General features: G+C 46.7%; 2 long non-coding RNA genes across 5 annotated transcripts in view; one reads left to right on the top strand and one right to left on the bottom strand.

Moving 5' to 3' along the window:
• LOC120407505 overlaps positions 1-14,093 on the bottom strand; it is a 91,948-nt gene extending 77,855 nt beyond the window's left edge. For 2 of the 3 annotated variants that reach the window (XR_005600072.1, XR_005600071.1), the window contains exon 1: positions 14,024-14,093. This is a non-coding gene — a long non-coding RNA (uncharacterized LOC120407505). Of the gene's footprint in view, positions 1-12,664; positions 12,739-14,023 lie in introns of all 3 variants that reach the window. The other variant, XR_005600073.1, reaches the window with a different exon arrangement.
• A 162-nt stretch (positions 14,094-14,255) lies between these two features.
• Positions 14,256-19,584, top strand: part of LOC120407510 — a 33,515-nt gene continuing 28,186 nt past the window's right edge. The window contains exon 1 of one of the 2 annotated variants that reach the window (XR_005600077.1): positions 14,256-14,524. This is a non-coding gene — a long non-coding RNA (uncharacterized LOC120407510). Of the gene's footprint in view, positions 14,525-16,562; positions 16,723-19,584 lie in introns of those variants that run through there. The other variant, XR_005600078.1, reaches the window with a different exon arrangement.

Genomic DNA, 19,584 nt, shown 5'->3' on the forward strand with positions numbered 1-19,584 from the left:
AGCTTGTTAACTAGCTCCTCACAAGCTTTGGCTGTCCCTCTGCTCCCGCTCAGGCTTGACAGGGCCCGTCACCAAGCAGCTTACAAAACTGTCAGGCTCAAAGAGGAGGCCGGGTTCTCTTCACCCCCTCTGACAACAACACTGTTTCCCCACACGAGATAAAGGTTTGCTACTTGTTCGCAGACACAGCTCCACTTCAAAGCTACTTTTCCCTGGCGCAGCTCCTAATTTTTAGTATTTGCCCAGATTAGCTACATCAAACCCAGAGACCCTGTTTTTTTCCCCTTTTTTCTCTTCCTGGCTCCTAAGTTTTGTGTTTCCCTTCGTGGTTCTGCTATGGGAGGAGAAAAGCAGGCCAAAGGAGATTGTGGAGTTAGTTCTAACCCGCAGCAAACATTTCACATAAGGAAACAGACAGTAGCAGCTCCTCTCTGTGGGGCGATGGAACTTGAATAATGTTGATTTAATAAAGCACATCAGCAGCTCAGCAAGATAGCACATAGCAGAGCGCAGCATCAGCCAAATAAAATCATATATTGGAGCGTATAATACGGGAGCAGAGCACAGATGTCACCAGCACGGTGAGACATTAGGGCACATAACACGCTGCAGCATCAGAGATGCACCTGCGTTGAACTGAAATTGCGCCTGGATACTCGCTATACACCCAGTGTAATAATTGCCTTTTGACAAGCAGCTGCTAACTCAGCGGGCACCTGCCGTTTTATCTGTCTAGCTAATCTAAGCTAGCTAGTTCTTGTGCCCGCAGTAGGGCATGTGAGCACCAGAGTCGCATACAGACAGTCATGGGCATTTAGGGGTCGGATCCGAGTGAGCAAGCAAAGCATGCTTCCCGTTCATTCCTCCTGATGCGACTCCAGTGAAGGCAACGAAGTTACGCCTGGCCTGAACTCAGTCCATTATCATCACGGCAGTATCTTCGTACAGAGCTGTTCCGTTGCATCCCTGTGCCTAGCTGTGGGAGTTGTGCTAAGAGAGTATTTACGGCATCACAAGCCGGGAGCTGAGCCGGCCCGAAGGCTAAGGATCATTCAGTTCTACTAGCAGTTTCCATTTCACTGAAGTTTGCACCTGCACATTGCCAGGGCCATGACTGCAGACTTGGAGAGAAATTCACCCAGTGGTGGTGAGTCCTTGCAAGTTCTTCTCCATGGCTAGACCCTGGAAGTCCTTATACAGTGAGGCGGGGACATGGGCAGTGCACATGTACAGGGGGAGGTATACCACATGCAAGGGGAGAATATCTACTACATGCCAGGGAATCAGATCATAGAATCATAGAAGCCTAGGGTTTGAAGAGACCTCAGGAGGTCATCTAGTCGAATCTCCTGCTCAAAGCAGGACCAACACCAACTAAATCATCCCAGCCAAGGCTTTGTCAAGCCAGGCCTAAAAACCACTAAGGTTTGTAAGATGCCATGCCCACTCAGAATATGCATGTGTGGAGGTGCCCAGTGGGTAGAAAACAATACCCTCCCAAAGGAGCCTGCATGCTAAACTACAGACACAGAGAGGACAGGACATGAGCTGTACCAATAGTTGAAGTTGATCACAACCTGGGTTGTGTGCCCACTTACAAACACAGAGGGGAGTAAGATCCCTCCCCCCTTTACATCCTGATGTGGCCTCCCCAGACCTTGGGTGCAACCAGTGGAGGCTGAATGCCACATACTCCTCCTCCCCCTGCAGGTTGCCAGCAGTAGCTGGGTAGGGGATGGGGAGTGAGCAGAGCCATTGCACCAGCCAGCAAAGCTGAGCCTGCAGTCATGGGTGGTAGACAGGGCCGCCCAGAGGATTCAGAGGGCCTCGGGTCTTCAGCAGCGGGGCGCCCCGCTTCAGCGGTAATTTGGCGGCGGAGGGTCCTTCCGCTCTGGGACCCGCTGCTGAAGTGCCCCGAAGACCCGCGGCGGGGACCCACTGCCGCCGAATTACCACAGAAGACCCGGCACTTCGGTGGTGGATCCTGCTTTGGCGGTAATTCGGCGGGGGGGGGGTTCTTCCGCACCGGGATGGAAGGACCCCCCCGCCGCCAACGACCCGGAGCGGAAGAAGCTCTGGGGCCCCCGAAGCGAGTGAAGGACCCCTCTCCAGGGGCCCCGAAAAACTCTTCTGGGGGCCCCTGCTGGGCCCAGGGCAAATTGCCCCACTTGCCCCCCACTCTGGGCGGCCCTGTTGGTAGAAAGGAATGAGGGAGCACCAATATCCACCACTTACACGGGGCTTGTAGTAAAACCACTATCTAGCCATAAGTGAGGATGGAAACATTTTATTTTTCAGTTGATTTAAGATTTAAAGGGGAGAAGAGGTGCCTGAATAAATACACAGAGGTTTTGAATATTCATCAGTGTGGTATATTCATTGAATAAGCAGCTCGGGTACAAGACGGCCTCATCATAGCCCACTGGTCATCTGAGGATAGCCGTATGGCAACTGTTTTGCATTAGAACCAGCTCTATGGCAGGGAAGTACTGTTTTCCAGAGTATGATTATAATTCAGCCTCAAATAATGCGACATACAGAGGAATTCTGCTAAAGTCTCTGACTAGGGGACAGAAAACCCTCTGCAGTTACAGAGACTCTAAGGACATCTACCCTTCTTTGTAATTAACTTCTCCTGTACGAACACAACCTGACCTTGTCAGTATGGTCTTGTCCAGATTTTTCATGTGCCATACGTTATATACATTGCATGTCTCTCAATGTCCGTAACTTACTCCCTGTCCTCTATGAATTCAGTAGTCAAGAGATAAACAAGGAGCCTTTGGATTTTTAAATACAGTCAAATCTCAACAAGTTCTTCACATAATTGAAAAAAAATATTAAAGGTGGGGGAAGGGAAGGAAGAAAGATATTTATAGGATGGAAAAAAGAAAATGCTCCATCAGAAACCCAAAATAGGATATCAAGACCTGTGAGGTCACTTGGAGAGATGTACAAGCACACTGTTGTTTGCCCATTGAACTGGGGATGAGATGAACCTAACCTTCCATATTTATCTCTTTAGCACAGAGTGAAATTAAAAAGGTAATAATTGGAGATATACCAATCTCCTAGAACTGGAAGGGACCTTGAAAGGTCATCAAGTCCAGCCCCCTGCCTTCACTAGCAGGACCAATTTTTGCCCCAAATCCCTAAGTGGCCTCCTCAAGGATTGAACTCACAACTCTGGGTTTAGCAGGCCAATGCTCAAACCACTGAGCTATCCCTCCGGCTTTTGTGAGTAGTAATTTTCCTTGAGTAAGGACTGAATGGAGATTTTGAGGCTGTCTAAAGTCTATAGCTAAGGTGACTTAGGAGGTGATCTTGGAAGGAACGGAATTTCATGCCTCCGAATATCCTGGATGAAAGCAAGTTCCCAACAGAAATTCGTCTAACCATGTTGCATATTGCACAACTAGCTAAGTGCATGGTATTTACTCGGTGTGTTTGGGAGAGGGGCAGAAAGGTTCAGAAGGTGAATTCCACCTTTACTTCTGTCATAGGTCTCACCCCCACTTGGAGCTGTTGGGTTCCAATGTGAGGACCCGCATGTATCCCCCCCACCCTAAAATCCTAGGGTAGGTCCCCTTTTTGCTGCCACCACCCGGTCGAATACGTGGGCCGGGACACCCCTGTTTTCCCCCACCCCTCCTCTTTCCAAAGACATTCCCTAGGGAAACACAGATCAACTCACAGAGAGAGAAACCTCCCCCCTCACCTCTCTGCCCGGAGATAAGCTTGTCTCACCACCGAGAGAGAGTTTCTTAGCCCCCTCCCCCTGTATCCACAGTAGAGGGATTTAATTAAATCTTTATAGAAAGAATTTATTAAAAGAAAAACAAGAAAATACAGAATCTCTATGAGTCCAAGCTGGACACTCATAGGGTATAACCTTGCTAAGTTCTGGAGAGAATCCTCTCTCCTTCTCAGTACAAACAATACAGGCAGAATTAAGAATAATCAATAACAAACACACAGAATTGCAACCATAGGATTATTAGATGAGGACACAAGGTATCTTTCTAATACTCACTATCTTGACTAGAAGAAATTAGTTCAGAAAGGTGGAAACTGGTAGAAGACTTGATTAAAACATCTGGACCCTTGTAATTCCAAACGGCTAAGAGAAGACACACACAAACAGAGAGAAAAAGTTCCCTCCTAGGAATTTCAAATTCTCTTCCCTGATTGGTCCTCAGGTCAGGTGCCCACCAGGTACTATGGTTTAACCCTTTACTAACTATTTATGACAACTTCACTATCCAGCTACTTGACTAGCTACTTCGGGGAGGGACAAACAAACAAAAAAACCCAGTGGACTAGATAGATCAATGTCAGGAATTTAACTTTTTTGGGGGGAGAGGGGCAGGGGGAACTTTGCTCTCTCATTTCCATTTTAAGTGGTCTTTTGGAGGGAATCCAGTTTAGGCACTGTTTGCTATGGAGTTCTGGCATTTGTACAGCTAAATTAAAATGAGAACAGGAGAGGTGTTCAAGTGTGTTTCAAAACCCCACTCTTTCTGAAAGTCTGCTAAACTTCCCTTCATGTTTGGCGAGATGTGGCCTAAGCCTTCCCCAAGCTCCAGCAATCCTGCTTTGCAGTTGATTGTAAATTCTCAGAGTCTTCCTTTAGAACCTGAAGTTCAAAAAGGGAGCGACGCATCACCCCTGCATACCCCTACAAGAAGTTTCAAAGGCATAAGCCTATTTGAGAAAACTTCTAAGATTTATCTGGAAAAATATAGAAGGGGTAATGCTGTGTATCTCCTACAAATTATACAAAGATGACTTGAAAAGCTACAATATGTCAGTTTTCAAAAGTTCTCGTAACCCTCCTGAGACTGTGAAATTCATGATATGTTGATTTATGCATTTATTGGCTGTTTCCCCAGGGGAAACTGTATTAAGAACTGGACTTTAAAAAAACCAAACAAATATGGACCTAAATATAAAATAGACAAGTAAAAGTGCAAAAAGAGAAATCAAAGGAGAAAAAAAGAATCAGAATAAGAAGAAATGTTTTAATCATTCCAATGTTTCTCTCTTTTAGTTTGAATTCTCTCTTTGTCGCCATCTTCACAATGCAATGAGATGCACAGATCATGTTAGGCTGTAAGACCCTAAGATGGATAAATCTGAGAAGGAAAGTAAGAGGTAGCAGCAACAGGAGGTGGTGCTAGCAGCCGATGGTAGAGATGGACAGCATGTGTTTTTGGCAAAGAGGGAATTGTAGCATACAGTGCTTAGAGCAGAGGTGGGCAAACTACGGCCTGCGACCCTCCTGCCCGGCCCCCGAGCTCCTGGCCCAGGAGGCTCGCCCCGGCCCCTCCCTTGCCGTTTGCCCTCCCCCACAGCCTCAGCTCGCCCCGCCGCCAGCACAATGCGCTGGGCGGTGGCATGGCTGGCTCCAGCCGGGCAGCACAGCTGCCTGTCCTGGTGCTCTGGGCGGCGTGGCTGTAGTGCCGCCAGCCACCGGTGCTCCAGGCAGCACGGTCGGGGGCAGGGAGTGCGGGAGTTGGATAGAGGGCAGGGGAGTTCAGGGGGGTGGTCAGGGGGTGGGGGTGTGAATAGGGGTTGGGGCACTCAGAGGGAGGGGAACAGGGGGGTTGAATGGGGGCAGAGGTCCCGGGGTTCAGTCAGGAAGGAGAGGGGTGTTGGATAGGGTGGTGGGGGACAGTCAGAGGCTTCAGGGGCAGTCAGGGGACAGGGAGCGGGGTGGTGGTGGATGGGGCAGGAGTCCTGGAGGGGTGCGCATCAGGGGGCAAGAAGCAGGGGCAGGGTCGGATAGAGGCCTGGCTGTTTGGTGAGGCACAGCCTCCCCTAACCGGCCCTCCATACAATTTTGGAAACCAGATGAGTTCCTCAGGCCAAAAAGTTTGCCTGCCCCAGCTTAGAGTGAGGGAACCAGGAACTGAAATTGTGACAGCTGCCATCTTAACCAGCACCACGACTGAACCTGGGACAGCCCACACTTCAAACATGAGCTGTAGAGACAGCTTGAGGGCTATCAAGAGTCACAACCACTGTGGATCAGCCCCAGAGTGGGTCCTGTAACATAGATTGAGGAATGGGTTATAAGCTACGTGGGCTTCTTTTTCCCAGCTGTAGCTACGACTCTGACTTGCTCTGTAACCTTGAGCAAATCATTTAGGGCAAAATTGTGCCATGATCCCATGTGGGTACTCAGGGGAATAAAGGGGAGCGGGGTTTCCCTACAACTTCCCTTAAACAATGCATAGAACCCTCCCAGATCTCGGGCCTGGTACAGACAGAGGAGACAGAGGGAATGAGCAGGGGGAGGCAAACAGTGGGTGGATACTCAAGTCCCATCTTTACCTGTCAAGCAGCAGTGTTGGCCAAGCACATGGGGAACCATGCAACACGCTGGCAAACTGAGCTGCTGTTCCTACCTACAGCTTCTGCTAGGGTCAGGCAGCTACGCATCATCCCCTACACAGGACAGAGCCTAACAGGTAATGCTACCTGCCAGCTGTACCTCAGTTCTGCCTCCTTCCCTGCCCCAATAGCCTAGGGATAGTAATGCCCAACTCACAGGGGCCTTGTGAGGCTTAATTAAATAACGCCTGTAAAGTGCTTCAAGACGAAAGGCTCTAGATCAGTGCAAAGCATTACTTTGTATTTATTGTTATTGATCTTTTTTAATCTAGCAAATGCAGAATCATAGAATCATAGGACTGGAAGGGACCTCGAGAGGTCATCTAGTCCAGTCCCCAGCACTCATGGCAGGACTAAGTATTATCTAGACCATCCCTGACAGGTGTTTGTCTAACCTGCTCTTAAAAGTCTCCAATGATGGTCATTCCACAACCTCTCTAGGCAAGTTATTCCAGTGCTTAACCACTCTGACAGGAAGTTTTTCCTAATGTCCAACCTAAACCTCCCTTGCTGCTATTTAAGCCCATTGCTTCTTGTCCTATCCACAGAGGTTAAGAAGAACAATTTTTCTCGCTCCTTGTAACAACCTTTTATGTACTTGAAAACTGTTATCATCCTTTTCTGCAGTATTCCTTCCTAGGCAGTCATTTCCCATTTTGTATGTGTGCAACGGATTGTTCCTTCCTAAATGGAGTACTTTGCTTTTGTCCTTATAGAATCTCATCCTATTTACTTTACACCATTTCTACAGTTTCTCCAGATCCTTTTGAATTATAATCCTATCCTCCAAAGCACTTGCCACCCCTCCAAGCTTGGCATCATCCGCAAACTTTATAATTGTACTCTCTATGCCATTATCTAAATCACTGATGAAGATATTGAACAGAACCGGACCCAGAATTGATGCCTGTGGGACCCCACTCATTATGCCCTTTGAGCATGACTATGAACCATTGATAACCACTCTCTAGGAATGGTTTTCCAACCAGTTATGCACCCACCTTATAGTAGCTCCATCTAGGTTGTAGTTCCGTAGTTTGTTTATGAGAAGGTCATGCAAGACAGTATCAAAAGCTTTACTAAAGTCAAGATATACCATGTCTACCGCTTCCCCACTATCTGCAAGGCCTGTCAAAGGAAGCTATCAGGTTGGTTTGACATGATTTGCTCTTGACAAATCCATGCTGACTATTACTTCTCACCTATTATCTTCTAGATGTTTGCAAATTGATTGCTTAATTATTTGCTCCATTATCTTTCAGGGTACAGAAACTAAGCTGACTGGTCTGTAATTCCCCAGGTTGTCCTTATTTCCCTTTTGATAGACTGGCACTATATTTGCTCTTTTCCAGTCTTCTGGAATCTCTCCCGTCTTCCATGACTTGTCAAAGATACCATGTAAAGCAACTTGCAGATGGCAGTCAGATTATTAAACTCACTCCCTTTTACCTGATCACTCATGCTACATTTAATCTTGGGCTTTGAATTTCCATAAGAATATCTTTTTTTAGACTCTTTTGGCATAGCTTTGAACTGATCCGCTTCATCAGCGGTGTTAGGAATGAAATAAGGATCAGGACTTTTGGGATTGGCTCTCCCAATTGATTTGCTGAGCATGGATGAGTCAGACATATTTTGACAGCAATGGTAGTTACACACAGGAACCACACATGGCTCGATGGGAGAATATGTTAAGTAATGGCAGAGCCCCAACAAGGTTTAGGATCGAGAGTGCAGGCACATTAGTGTGGTTGAGTTTGGATCCTTATCCAGTCTACCTGATCATCTTTAGTGTGTATAACTGGGATGGAACAGGTTTTCTGCACCTCCTGTGAAGATAGGTATTGAGTTACCACTGTAGGGATGACTATGCAAATGAAAGAATGTCTTATTGATATGAAAGCAACTGCTAACAATTGTTTAGAGCTTCCAAGTTTTGTGCAGCTCCCTATGTGACATTTCATGCTAGATACTTAATGAGTTAATTTGCAAATAAACTGGAAACTTCAGCTTATGATCAGAATACCGTGCCCGCATGCACTAGTGAGGGTGGGACATGGAAATGGGGCTAGAGTCAGGGCTGCCGGGGGGGCAAGTGGGGCAATTTGCCCCAGGCCCTGGGCCCCACAGGGGCCCCCACGAGAATATAGTATTCTATAGAATTGCAACTTTTTTTTATGGAAGGGGCCTCCAAAATTGCTTTGCCCCAGGCCCCCTGAATCCTTTGGGTGGCCCTGGCTTAAGTAGGTAAAATAATAAAAATAATTGGAGATATACCTATCACCGGAAGGGATCTTGAAAGGTCATCACATCCAGCCCCCTGCCTTCACCAGCAGGACCAAGTACTGATTTTTGCCCCAGATCCCTAAGCGGCCCCCTCAAGGATTGAACTTACAATGCTGGGTTTAGCAGGTCAGTGCTCAGACCACTGAGGGATGTGCTGCTGAGAGGTAGGGTGTCCACGTGCTGTCAGTGTTAGATGGGATTGTCTCATTAGGACCCATACAGAAGCCCTTGATATCTGTCTCCAACACCTGCTGCTAGGACCATCTCCTGTTGCTGCCACATCTTTCTTTCACTGAACTAAAGTATCTCTTTTTAAAAAAAAAAAAGATGTTCTAGGCATGTTCCAGCCACTGCAGAGAACAAGTGGGCAGGAATGAGCCAAGTCCAATACTGATGAATCTCTGCCTATGACCAAGCAAAGCCTCCATTAAGCAGGGATTGTTGTAGCAACAAAGGCAAAGAGCAGCTACAGGCGACTTGAAGGGGAAGATTCAAATGCCACTGTATCCTCTGGCACATCTCTTGTTCGTCTGTGTTCAGGAGGGTATTTGGCCCTTGGTCTCATTCCTGACTGAGCTGACGAGGACTGTAACCTCCACTGAAAACACCACCCTATGGCTCTAAGAAGAGCTGTCTGCCCAGAGCTTGGGCTGGATGTTTCCCTCAGACTGCTTGTCACGTAGTCACACAGAGCTTGCTAGGTTGGTGTAGCCGTACACCTGTGAGTGTCTGAACAGCTGCAGTGGGAAGCAGTCCTGTGCCACCCAGGCACCCTCTTTGCTGCAAAATCCCGCCCAATTCCCTTTATAATTCCATCCCCGAACTGAAGGGGGGAATGGAGTGAATCTCCTGCCTCTGAAAGCATATCCCTCCTCCCCTTCACTAGGCCACTCACCACTAGGGGCACCTTCTCCTGGGTGATCCAGGATTAGCTCCTTCCAGGTCTGATCCCCTCTTCTGTTGCTTGTTCATGCTCCTGCCACCTTTCTCTCTCTGGTTCAATGTGATCCCTCTTCATGGCCCGGCCCTCTAGCCAGGTCACTATGTGTTTTCCCCCTTCCAAGGTTATCCAAGGGTCTCCACAGAAAATGGAGTCTTCTCTCTCACTGCACCACTTCCCCAGGGGATGATCAGGGAAGCCAGGATCACCCCCAACTCCAGGTTCCAGCTCAGAAATTCTCTAATCAGTGGCCAAAGTCAGCAATGTCCCCCCTTGCTGCTGTTTACCTGAACCTTTTCCTGCTCTGCCTCTCTCAGGCTTTTCACTCCTCCACCCTTCTGGGCAAACCTTCCTTCAAGGCCTAGATCCCCACAGTTTCTACTCTGCCTCCAGCCACCCCCAGGTTTCTGCCGTTCCCTCTCTATTGTCCAAATTGTGATGGCAGATTTCCTCACTGCAGCTCTTTCCTCTGCCAGTTTCCTGGCTGTATCCTAGCCCTGCTTGTTCCTTCTCAGCTGGGCTCCATCATCATTCAGGGGTTACGTAAGCCACCTATTTCCCCTCAGGTGTGGCCTGTCTGCTTCACTGGCCCCTTCTCAGCCTCATTAGCCCTTCCTAGGCTAGTGCGGGGTGACCATGTGGGAAGAGCAAGTGTTTTGTTTTGTTTTATCTTTTCTTTTCGAAATGAACAAGCTTGCCCCAAATGGCAGGTATATTCAGAACAGTTCCCAGCACAGATGACCACTGTAGCTTGCGGAAAGATTTCTACCACCACCCGCCATTCCAAATGACACGCCTTGAATGTTGTTCTGCACTGTCAATATGCTGAGCTCAGAGCTGTTTTCAGAGTAAAACAGAAACATTTCAAGCAAAGTGCAACTTCCTATAGTGGAAGGAAAATGGCACTGCCTCCTCCTTTGATTATGTATATGAGGAAGATGTTTCTGTTTAAATACCACCACCTCACTCATATCGCACTTTTCATCAGTAGATCTCAAAGTGATTTACAAAGGAGGTCAACATCATTACCCTGTTTTGTAGATGGGGAACCTGAAGCACAGAAAGGGGGAGTCACTTGCCTGAGGTCACCCAGCAAACTAGAAATAAACCCAGGTCTCCTGAATCCCAGTGCAGTTCTCTATCCACTAAGCCACACTGCCTCTCCTACATGCCCCACTTTCTCACTCTAGTGTGTGAGCAACCATACCCCTGACAAAGCAAGGATTCAATGTAAACTAAGTGGGAAGTGTATAGGGGAAGCCCATGTTATAATGTTGGCAGCACATCTCTGTCTGTTTTATTATACACCTCCATGTCGATATAATGCTGTCCTCAGGAGCCAAAAAATCTTACTGCGTTATAGGTGAAACCGTGTTATATTGAACTTGCTTTGATCCGCTGGAGTGTGCAGTTCCCCCCCCCAAGCACTGCTTTACCCCATTATATACGAATTTGTGTTATACCAGGTCGCGTTATACCGGGGCAGAGGTGTATTTATAATATGTCACATACAAATAGGAAGGATGGTGTTGCAGTTAAGACACTAGGCAATGAGGGATGAAATCCACATTCAATTCCTGCCTATGCTGCCCCTTTCCTTCATATTATTGGGCATGCCATTTAATTTGTCAATTATCCCACCTATAATACAGGGATAATAACTTGCCATCTCATGGGGTGTTGTGGAGATAATTAGATTAATTTTTTTGAGGACGTCATGTACTATGGTGATGAGGGCCCTTTTATATACTTACAAATGTAATAGACACTGCCTACAGAGAAATGTTTCGGTTCATTCCAGACTTGTGCAAGTATCAGGAATATTTATCTATCTGGGCAATTTTGAATCAGGATCTTGTTTTCTCATAACAAGCTCTGCAAATGCAGGAAAAGTTACCTCTACAAAATATCATGCTTGCAAGACATTGGGTAGAGATAGCCCTATGTTTTGGGGAGAGGAGAGCTGGGGATGGAAGACTTGAGATAACCCTGTTTGCCTGATAGGCTAATGGGACTTTGTCATCTGGTTTGCTCTAAGTGAGGGATCAGCAACCGAGGGATGTGCTGTCCATGGTTTCCCATAGCCCCCATTGGCCTGGAGCAGCGAATCACGGCCAGTGAGAGCTGCGATTGGCTGAAGCTGTGGACGCAGCAGGTAAACAAACCAGCCTGGCCTGCCAGGGTGCTTTCCCTGGCGGGCTGCATGCCAAAGGTTGCCGATCCCTGCTTTAAGTTGATCTAATTGGCTCACCCACATGGACAGCAGAGATGCTGAATCTCATCATCAAATGCTCTAGTCTGTTTAACACTTCAGTTAAGGGCATGATCCTGCAAGGTTGAGCAAGCTCAGCTCCCATCCAAGTCACTGAGAATTAAGGGAACTCAGCACCTTTCAGGAGGTTCTTGGCCACTGAGATCCTAGTTCTGCCATCCTCACTCACACTGACTCATACCTTATTCTGCACCTAGTCCCGTTGAAATCGATGGTACTACATTGAGTGAGAGATCTGTTAGAGGGCTTTCCCTTCACCCTCTCCCCTGGTTCTTGTCACACAGACAGAAAGCAGAAGACCAGAAGTCCAAAGTGCAGACAATGCTATGTTTACCGGGGTTAGTTCCAGCAAACATGTGTCCCATAACTCGGACACCTCAGAGCCTTGTGATGCCTCCCCTCCTCCACTTGTTGCCAATGTCTCATTGTGCTTCTGAAATAGATCCGCCCTATGTACACTTATTCAAGTGACTATAGTCTTATCCTTCAAGGAGACCACCAAACCCTGCTGAAGAAATTTCACAATCAGATAGTGTTTCTCTTCAGTTCAGCAATTTTTTTCAAAAATGTTTGCCAAATAATGCAGATAAAATATAGTGAATTTCATTTATGAGAAGTTGGTTGTGAATACATAAAATTCAAAAATCTGAAATTGAAGGTGATTTGACTGGACACAAATATGACATTAATTGGTTTTCTGATTGGATGAGCAAGCCAGAAATCTTAAAATCAAGCTTCCATTGCAAATACTGACATTTTGTAAAACATACCTTCCATTAATACCTTCTAATAGTCATCTAAAATTAGCTGTTCCTATTAGCATCCCAGCCAGCAAACTCATTAACTAGAATAACCACAGAAAACAAATACAGAATGAGAACCAAGTCAGTCATGGAGAATTCATTTCAAGATTCAGACAAATATTTGCAGATCATTTACAGACATGTTTTACCCAGCTCTAGCAAAAAGTTCATATTTTGTGTAAATTTTATGGGGAAAAAAAATCTGCCACACAAGTGCAGACGAGCCTCTTGGCCAGCACTGGAAAAGCTATATATAAACATGTGAACATATAAGGGCATACACACAAAACCAGCATCAACTTCTCAAAGGTAACAGTGGAGGAACCTCAAAGAACCTAGAGACTGGTTTGGATAATTATCCTGAAATTTGGAAAAAAATTTGCCTGAACTATACAGACCTAGCTGAGTCCCACTTGGACTCATCCACAAGTCCAACAAAAACATTCCTCCCCTACATACATGCATACAGCCATTTTTACTACTGCTGGGATCTACCCTTTCTCAGAAGCCCCCTGGAGCGCTCCCTTATTCACAATAAAGAACAGCAACTTTGAGAGCCCCCATCCTGACCACCTCTCACTCTGACCCACTTTTCATCCCTAATGGTCAAACCCACCTTGCCTACTTTTGCTGGTTTTGGGGGTGGATGACAGTAAAATATTTCCTCTACCCCTTTTCGGATGTCCTCTGAAGACATCAGATGGAGGTTACTGTGATAGAGCCTTCAATGGCCAGGCAGCCTCCTGGCTAGATCATTGGTCAGAGGAGTTGTAGAGGGACCTGGGCCCTCCCTCTCCACCAGGTCACAGCCCAGGGCCCTCTGTGGTTCAACCCCTAGCCAGGGGAGATGGGTCTCCCTCCCAGCTGGGGGGGATTCAAAACCAATGTCCCTGGGCTACTTCCTACTAAAAGTCTCTTTAGTTTAGGGCATGGCCCCACTACTCTAGTTACCCACAGTGGGGGCTTATCTGCAGGCTCCCCTTGGCAGAGGAAGGCTAACTTGCCTCCAGTGACTGCTCTGTCCCTTCAGACAGACAAACAGAGCTCCTGCCTCTTCACCACTTAGCCCCTGACTGAGCCAGGCTCCCTTCTTTTCTCCCCCCCCCCAGGCCCGGCATTGGCTGCAGGTATAGTGGGGCGGGGCTAGCTGAACCCACAGGTTTCTTTAACCCCTTCTCTGCCAGGCAGCAGTTTCTCTGCTCCTTCACAGTTACCTTCAACTGACTCTTCAGAGGGTGACCTGGCATAGGGCACTGCCTCCCCTAATTCACAGAGTTGTTCTCTGAGAAGGATGGGAGTGAGATGAGTCCCCACTGGGCCCCTCACCTGATCTGTCCTGCTGTTGCCACCTTCCATACAAGGGTCTGAGGCACCTAGAATCCCTGCCCCAATAGCAAAGCAACAAGAGAAGCAGATTCTGGATAATATAGCAACTAAGCATAGATTATGATGTCAGCAGAATGTGTGGGTGTTGGTGACATCAGCATATCTTGGAGGTTTATTTTTTAAACCACCTAAGGAAAACAATGTGTTACTTAGTGATGTCTGAATGAGCTGACAGTTGGCAGAGGTGAATGGGAGAGTGTGTGAAGGTGCCATCTGTGTGGCTGCACTGTTAACTGGACCAAACTTCTCCCCTAGCTATGTTTGGATCAGAGTGAGGTAACAGATGATCAATGGACTCTGAAAGGTCCATTTCAAGAAGGAGCTGAGCTGCTGCAACTTTGGGATTGAGCAGATATTGACAAGGCAGCTGAGTCTCTTCCCTTCAGGAAATCAACTCTTTCGGGGTCGGGGGGGAGGATTAGTTGTGAGCCATCTTGGAAGGTGAGAGAATAAGGTAGCATCTCCCTGGGTCTGAGGGGACAGAAAAAGGTCCACAGGATCCAGTCTGAAGAAGATGATATCTGAATTAGGCCCATATGAAGAACCTCTCACCTTGAAGAAAGGGAGCAAGAAAGATCTTGTGAATAGCAGCCTTAATGGGAATTGCTGTGAGAAATTCTCTGAAGAACCCAGTTAATGGCCAGAGGTAGCCAAAGTGGCTCCACAAGGCTTGATGGTTCCAGTCAGGGGAGTCTCAGGCCAAGGGACTGTAGCAGGTGGCATCTCAGAGTTCCAGCCTGCAAGTGAGAAACTGGGTGATTGGGAGGCTAAGCCTAGAAAGTCAGAGGAGTGAGGAACAGAGTGGGAAGACACCAGCCCAGAATAGATAAACCCTAAAGATGTCAGGGAAGCACTGTTCTATCCAAAAGCACAGATCTTCCATAGCAGTGCATGGGCCCATAGAGATTAGACTTTATCAGGAGCAAAAGGCAAATGACCATTAGCTATTAGAATTGCTAATTGTGTTATGCCCTAATAGTGTTATTTGCAGTTAGTTAGAGTCAGTTTTCTGGTTTTTTTTTAATTTAACTATCCTGCTGCAATGTTTCTAGCTTGCAGCTGACCTTATCTCTGCCAGGTTGAGAGTAAAGGTCCTTGTTTATTTTGTGACCCCAGGAATCTAAGTTAGCAGAGGCCTCTATTAACGCCTGGTTCACTGGCAGATGGTTGTGGGATAATGTAAAAGCAGCTTCTCGAGTGAATAAAACATTTGTCCTTCTTCTAGGTCAGGAAGGGACTAATCAACAAGGTGATTGACTGAGCTGAGCTTGTTCTAAACACCCTTGTTAGTATTTTTCTCTTTGTTTCCTCTGTTTGGATCATAATGTCACTCTTTCCCTGAGTGATAACCCAACAGAGAATGTGTGCTAAGACACCAAGGAAAGTTAGTACCAACCATTGGAACGACATCATTAGTCTGTAAAGCCCCTGAAGCTAAATGTGTAAGGCTAAATTATGCCCTTAGATAGATGTTTCCAATTCCCCTTGAAGTCAATGGGAGTTCAGTATCTGTGGATCCAATGGCAGGATTTGGTCTTTCATTCCTTGGAGAAAGCAGTTTTCACAATTTTAATGTAAATGGCAAAGAGAGAGGAATTAAACACAGCCTGGAAGTATAGAAGTGAGACCGCTAATCATCACAGCATTTGTGCATCATTTGAAACGACTGCTGGGAATTTAGCAGTATGAAATAAGCCTCCTGACCATAGGATAAATCAGGAAGTAATGAGCTGTGCCCATGGACCTCCTGACCTGAAATGGTCATAGATGTAAGAGGAGACTGGTGGTGGACCTCTTATTGTAATGCCAACAGACCCTCGTTGCTGGCAGGCAGGATCAAACCTGGGACTTCTGGAACTTAGTGCATGAGACTCTACAGCATGAGCTAAAAGCCAGCTGGCTAGTAGCTAATGCTGTACAGCAGACTCACTTTACCTCTCTCTCTAAGTGGTCTCAGTGCCACTAGATGGGGTGGGGTTACATTATCAGCAAGCCCTTCCATGACTGCAAACTGCAGGCCAGCACTTAGAGACAGTGTATAGTGACACTTAGGCAGTTCAGGTTGTATATAGTTAGACAGGATCCTAGACAGCCAGATCACTACAGGGCTATCTTTTACCAAGAACCTCAATAAAAGGGTTATTTTTATGTTAATTACTATCAATTTCCTTCTCTTCTCTACCGCCAACACCCCAGTAGGTAGCAGGATTGAGTAGTCAGCGGCTCTATGAGTCTATATACACAAAGGATGTCAGAGAAGAAAGCTTGGTGGGTTTGGTTAACTATTTGTTAATAGTCAATTATTGGTTGACTACTTCTCTTAGTTCTGGTTCAGGTAGATTCATGCCTAAAGTGTCTCTTTGAGAACTGCTTTCGAAGAAACATCAAACAAACAAACAAACAAACAAAAAACAACTGAGCTAATACTTGAGTTTTCCCCACAAAGTGGCAGTTTTTACCCCAAGCTGCTGAAGAGTGTCCTTGCCACCCAAAACTCCACCTTGGCTGAACCCATCCCTAGAGGAAACTCAGCCTAGAGAACAGAAAGGGTTTGCACAGCGAAGCTCCAGGTCTGTGAAGAAGTTCACATGCTACATCCAGTCTCTCAGCAGGGATTTTTCAGAACAGATTGCATACAGGTGAGGGTGGTAAGCGTGTAAGCCACCTGCCCAGTACCAGCACAAGAGGTAAAACATGCTCATGTTGTTCTTTGCATTAAAACAGGGAGTGCTTGTACTGAATTAAAATATATTTATTTTAGGATTACATAACAACAACACAAGAGAAGCCAGAGCCTGCTGTACCCTGCAGGTCACGCTATGCCATGGTCCGGGGCCCTGCCTTCTAATATAAGATATGACCCTTCAGGCCTTTGCAGCCACACCCCACATTATGATCTCTCTCTTCCTGTGACTTAGCCCCCTGGTTTATTCCCACCCCTTCTGGGGTAACAGAAAGTCCAACAAATAATAGTCCCAATCCTTATGTCTCGGTTTTGGCCCTCAGCTCTGGGCCCTATGGTCCCTACACCCACACAGTCAAGGCTTTCCATCATCTTTTCCCCTACTCAGGGGTCTCCCTGGATTCCTTCCTCACAGGCTGAGTGGTGAAGCAGCAGGACTGTGAATTACAGGAAGAAAGACCACTGCTGCGTTGGAGTGACCATTGGCAGGGGGTGTCTGGGCAGGAGGAGGCACTCTGGTAGCGAGTGAATCCTGTTACAGTATTACCCATAGCTTGTGTGAAATATCGACTTTCAGGCACTGCGGGGAGGCTATCAGATAGGTCTCTACATTTTTAACAATGTGAGTAATCATCTGAACAATCTGCAAAGGGTCGTGTGGAATTCTCCATCATTAAACATTTTAAAATCAAAATTGGATTTTTTTTTTGCTGAAAGATGAGCTCTAGGAATTATTTGGGGGAAGTTCTTTGGCCTATGTTATACAGGAGGATCACAATGGTTCCCTCTGACCTTGGACTCTGTGAATCTATATAATAATCTTTTCACAGGCCTTCTCCCCACCACCTTTCCAGGGTCTTGTAATGAGAAAGACCTCCCAGGGCTTCCCCTTGGAGGTCTGTTTCCCACCCCTGGCTGCATTCCCGACCCACCACAACCCTCACGTCAGGGCTCCTGAGGTCTGATTCCTGGGTTTCCCTCTACCAGCGAGTCCTGCTCCTTCTGAGTTCTTTCAAGATCACCCTCTGCTCTTGGGTCCAGCCTCTCCAGCTGTTTTTTTCCCCCTCCACTTTATGTTAAGACCCCACAAGGCTTCTACCCAGCAAGGTATCCCAGCTCCATCATAACCTTCTCTGAGCCAGCTTCTGCTGCTCCATCCTGTGGTCTCTGGTACTAAGAGCTGGACTGTAGAATTCCTTCTCTCTCTCCCTGCCACCCCCTCTCATCTGTGCTTCCTGTCTTTCGAGTCACCATCCATCTCAGCTTCTTCTTTAATTAACCCCACCCTGCCCTACAGGTGCAGCCAGTAGAATAACTGGTCTCTCTCAGGCTCACTTTCCCACATCGCCTGTGTGTGGGATACACACCCTATCACAGCTATCTACGGTACTTCTCTGGCCCCCGTTACCATAGTATCTGAGCCCTCATATTCTTTAGGGTCTTTATCCTCATAACACCCTAGGGATAGACGTAAGTACATTGTACAGCTGGGGAGCTAATGCACAGGCAGGCTAAGTGACTTAACCAAGATCATACAGTAAGTCAGTGGAAGAGCAGGGAATTGAATGCAGGTCTCTCAAGTCCCAGCTGGCACCCCGAGCAGCGGACCATCCTTTCTCTTTTTCAGGAGATACTTTATACAACATAACTGCTCTTGTACCATCTGTGTTTTACATAGAAATTTGGTAAAACAACCACTCATTTTTAAGTGTAAAGAAAACGAAGTGAGCTTCAAGTGTGAAATGAAAATGTAGCTATTTCACTCTGTATTTGCTGATGGCCACCACTAATCAGAGTATACAAGGGGCTGCAGCAGAGGAATCTAATTACCCTTATCTTAGTTCAAATAATGAAGAGTGTTAGTACTAAGGACAAGACACCTTGTTTTACTGGATATAGAGCCCATGACAATCATGGGTTCTAAATTTAGAATAAACTACTAGGGCATGTCCCACTTGGGCTTGACCAAACGCAATTTCTGGGCTGCTGCATGTTTTCTAAATTATTCCCCCGATCATCCCAGAAGCAGGGCAAGAATTATCCTGCCACAAGGATCCTGACTATTTGTGTAGCACAAACTTCCATGTAGCTACAAAAACAGGGACAGGAGCTTTTATTTTTTTCCCTGTTGCAAAGACGACTGACTTTGTGGCTGTCTAGAGGTTGTCTTTCTAACCTCTCTATCGTTTGGCATGCGTGGGTCAAAATAAATACTCTCTCGCTGGCTAGATTTCGTATTTCTGAACACCTAGGGAACCTTATTAAGAGGAGTCATATTGTCCCTAATGGGCTATCAGGTCACAGTTCAATGAGGCTCAGTGTTCTAGTTCCGTGGTTTAAAGTGCATCACCCTTATTGTCTTTTCAATATTAGGCTACTGCACAGCACACAATCTTTCTTCGGCTTTTCTGGGAAGCCACATGGGAAAGAAGTTTGACACTTTCCTTTCTCTGAGAAAGTGGCAGGACATTTGTAATTGTGCTCCCTCGTTGTGATCTCGGGGTTGGTAAGAGCAATCATTTCCCTTTCTTGGCTCAGCCAGAAACCTTTAAAACGCTGCAGTGCAATCTGCACTAGCCGGGACAATCTACCCCGCCTCGCTCCTCAGGCTTGAAGCCCTCCCAGGATACCCCTGGGCTTGTGTGCACTCACTCACTGTCTGTGTTAGCACATGATGGGCTTGAACCCACAAAGTGGGATTTCCGGGAGAGTTGAGGACAGTGGCTGTCTTGCAAGAAGTTCTCAGTACTGTGTAGCATCAAAGTCTTGAAAATATACAGGGCCAGATTCTGTTATTGATAAACTGGTGCACTTTCAT

This window comes from Mauremys reevesii, linkage group 6, assembly GCF_016161935.1.
Source record: "Mauremys reevesii isolate NIE-2019 linkage group 6, ASM1616193v1, whole genome shotgun sequence".
NCBI lineage: Eukaryota > Metazoa > Chordata > Testudines > Geoemydidae > Mauremys > Mauremys reevesii.